Raw genomic sequence first — 4,334 nt, forward strand, 5'->3', positions numbered from 1 at the left:
TTTCTGCAACCATGCATTCTTTTCAAGCTTTATAATAGCACTCTTCTTTTCATTTTAAGGGTTCTACCACTCTAATCATATTAGCGATTCAAACTGTTAAGGGCTGTTTGACATAGAAACTTGTCTCTCTCCCTCTCCACAGCAAGTCACTGTGATAAGCATGTGACTAAGTCCAGTGTAAGTTTTAGTTTAAAGAAATCCATCATGAGACCTCATCCACACGGCCCCATTGATTGGTCCAAAAGGTGAAGAATGACCCAAGCCAGGTCCATCAGGGTTCTTCCCTGGCAATGTTTTGAAGAAGATCGTAGATAGTCAAGTTGTGAAGAGGTGAACTTAGAGGATGCAAAGATTAGTAAGGGGAAAAGAGCTGACATGCTGAAAGAAACAGAGAAGTTCTGTGTATGCAGTTCCAGTACAAAGTTTCCTCAAGTGTCCTGGATCTTGCCTTGCCTCAGCTGTTGGGTTCTTCCTATAATTACGCAAGCTACTCCAATTGATTCCCTTTTTGCCCATGTTAGTTCAAACTGGAGTTCTTTTAAGAGTATAGTGACTATGAGCGGATACACACACACACACACACACACACACACACACACACACACCTGGATTCTTTTTTTTTTTTTGAGTTGGAGTCTCACTCTGTCACCCAGGCTGGAATATAGTGGCACTCATGGCCACCGCAGCCTCGACCTGCTCAGGCAATCCTTCCGCTTCAGTCTTCCAAGTAGCAGGAACCACAGGCACACGATACCATGCCTGGCTGGTTTTTTGATTTATTGTAGAGATGAGGTCTCGCCTAGTTGCCTAGGCTGGTCTCAAACCCGTGGGCTCAGGCAATGTTCTCAACTCCCAAAGTGCTGCGATTACAGATGTGAGCCATTGCGCCCGGCCTGGATTCACATTTTAAGCTATCTCCTTATGTTAATTTTCTTTCCTCCTTTCTTTGCAGCTCAGTTCTCAATATTTTCTTTCTTTTTCTAAAATATGAACAGATTTTTCTCCCAAACACTAAAATTGGGAGATAGTGAAGACATTCAATTTTTATAGTAAGAATGTAATAGAATTTTATTCTGAAACTCTACCATCACTACCATACAAATGTTATGTATGGCCATCACTAACATACAAATGTTTTCTCAGAAAACAAATTTGAATGCCTAGTGACTTCAGCAGTGAAGTTTCTGGTCTTGGACTGGTCGTAAACACTATCTGAGAACCTGGTATGATCCGGGCACATGTCCACATCCCGGACTGAACTCCTGGGCCATCCTTGCACTCTGATGCAGGTCATTTACCCAGTCTTTTCTACAGATCCTTTGACTTCCATTACAAACTTGCACAAAAATAAAATCCATTTTTTTAGAAGCTAGACATTCTCATTTGCACTTGTTAGCAAGCAAAAACCATACTATGAAGTGACACAATTTGGGCCACAACCTGTCTTTGTTCTTGAGCAAATCTAGAAAATCTCTGAGAAGGCAAAAGCAGGATAATCTTATCTGATAACATACTTGAGCAATTTTTATTTGTAACAGAATTTTGTTCATTGGCAATTCTCATAAATTGTAACGGCGTCTTCCTTTTAAAGGATGTGACATGCACAGCTGATGGAGTTAGTGGAGGTTAACCAACCTCACCACCTTTAACTACACACTCTTTTCTGGTCCTTCTCTGACAATCATAGCTGCATTCCTTTGTCTTTTCTGTAAATACCCGCTGACCAAAATAATCTTTCAGGGGGCTTTCTGTCTCTGGTTAGCTGCAAGTCTAACACGAAACTGGTATGTCCTCACACTAAATCTATCTGAGACGTTTGCTCTGACACTGTCAAGAGGGGGAAGACAGGCAGCTTGGGTTTCTCTGGGTCTCCTGTCTAACAATGGCCCCTGCTCGCGAACCCAGGTGCTTGCCCTTGGCTCCGGATTTTCCATGGAGCTTTTTCCTTATTTAGAACTCCCGTCTTCTTTAGAACTGCCACTTACAGCCCATTCCAATTTTTTTCTGAACTCTAAAATATTATCTTTGTAAAAAGATCTTCCCTAACCTTACTGGGCTCTCATCACATTTCTACTTAGCAGTACCTCAGAACTCTCCAACATGTTCTGTCCACTTCGGACACATCACTTGGTCTTTTGCTAAGTTGTTCTCTGAACATTGGACATTACTCCCGATGGGCTGCAAACTTCTTTGATACATCTGCCAGCCCTTTGGTGGTAATAATACTAATACTAAAAATCCAATATGGAGAACTCGCTATGCTCCAGACCCTATGTTAAGTCATTTACTGGCAGAGTATTTAGAATACTGTCTGGCACACGATAAGCCAATAATAAAGGCTTGTCATCACTACTATGTATAGCCCAATTAACTTGGCATTATTATCTCCATTTCACAGATAAGAAAACTGTGAGGCACAGAGAGTTACATCACTTGCCCAGGGTCACATTAAGTGACTGAGGCAAAACTTGATTCCAGTCTGTTTGACACCAGTATCTTCCCATGTTCTTAATTATTACAAAAAAATTGCGAAACACACATTGATCCATCCTTTTTGCAGTAATACCCCTGCAGTTTTCTGTGCAGCTATTGTACTCAAGTTGTGCTCAAGGTAGGTTTTACTTTGGAACCCATTCCACTTTTAAAACCCAACTGTCTTAGAGATACAAGGAAAAAGGTCACAAGCATTTGTATTTCCCTGGAGACTCATTTTGAAATTTAGAAGTCACTCCAATTTGTGTCTTAGGGAGAACAATAGGTTTTTCAAAACTTCTCATGGCTAGGGAGCTGAGTTTCTGGTTTTTTGTTAACTATGAATAAACTACTTCAGTCTCTTTAGTTGTGTTTTCTTTGGTACTTCTCACATCATATTTGCTGTGGTTGAAAAAGCTAGAACATGTCAAGGGCTGAGCAATATTTAAAGTTCAAGCGTCTGGCCAGGCACAGTGGCTCAAGTCTGTCATCCCAGCACTTTGGGAGGCCTAGGCAAGAGGATTGCTTGAGCTCAGGGGTTCAAGACCAGCCTGGGTAATTGGTGAGACCTCGTCTCTACAATAAATCACAAAAACTAGGCAGATGTGGTGGCGTGCATTTGTAGTTCCAGCTATTTGGAAAGCTGAGGCGGGAGGATGGCTGGAGCCTAACGAGTTGCTATTGGGGTGGCAGTGAGCTTGCCACTGCCCTCCAGCCTGGGCGACAGAGCGAGACTCTGACTCAAAAAATTAATAATAAAATAAAATAAAGAAAATTGCTACACTAAAAAAAAGTTCAAGGGTCTCTTGATAATACAAGTTATCATTAATAACAGCGTCGGAGACCCACCTCTGACCACGTAATGCATCTTCTTCAACTTGTCTTGAGCACATTTTCCTCTGATGCCCACAGTTGTTCTGTACTGTGTGACAGCTTTCCTCCCAGTCTTCTTACAAGATCACAGTAGCAGAAATGCCCACTTCTGCTGTTGTCGCTCCTGGGTTCCAGAGGCCTTTTTCTTCCCTCCCATGTCTCCTTTCCCCCCTTCTCGCTGTCTTGTGCGGCCTGCCCTTGTCTTCCTTGGCTGCCCGCGCCTGCTTGAGCGGAACCTAAGAGCGCTGGACCCCGGGGGTCTGGGGCTCTCGGAGGGCTCCCGGGGTCTCTGGGGAGCAGTCCGGGGACCGAGCCTCAACCCAGCCAGACCCGGTGCCCTACCTCGTCTCCACTCCTGCAGCTGCCAGGCGCGCAGAGCCCATCCCCGGACGTCACAAAACTCTGGCCTCCGCCCCGCCCTCCAGCCTCAACCAGGCGCGGCTGCCTCCTTCCGGATGGCCACGTGGGCACGTGGATGGACTCGAAGGCGATGCCAGACGCAGGAGTCCGTTTCCCACGGGGACTGCAGTTGGCAGCTGCAGACTCGGTCGGTTGCGAGAAAGGCTCCCCGCGGGGGGAAGCGAGGCGGCTCACGCGTGCGCCCGGCTGGGAGGACACGCCGGCGGCGGGACTCGAACAGGAGCTGTCGAGGGCGCCCCGCGGGGTTGCGTCCGCCGCCGGCCGGCCGGCCGGGAGGGAGCGGGAGGAGGCGGGCCTGCACCGCTGTCTTGAGCCGGGCTCGGGCTTGGGTCCGCTGGCTGCTCCCCTCCCCCCGCCTCCCGCCCCAGAAATGATCTCAAGCGTTGCCAGTTGGAGTCCAGAGCCCCACTCGGGTGGGTTCTTTTGTTTCTTTGTTGTAATGACAGTTCCCAGCCCGTCGGCAGGTCACGCGCCATCAATTCCCCGGCTTTCCCGAAGGCAGCTGGGGTGAAATTTCTTCCGCATCATCCTTTCGGGGATAATTGTTTGTGATGTGACGTCAGCCGGGG

This window comes from Carlito syrichta, unplaced genomic scaffold (genome assembly GCF_000164805.1).
Source record: "Carlito syrichta isolate Samal-C Ts95f unplaced genomic scaffold, Tarsius_syrichta-2.0.1 Scaffold314875, whole genome shotgun sequence".
Lineage (NCBI taxonomy): Eukaryota > Metazoa > Chordata > Mammalia > Primates > Tarsiidae > Carlito > Carlito syrichta.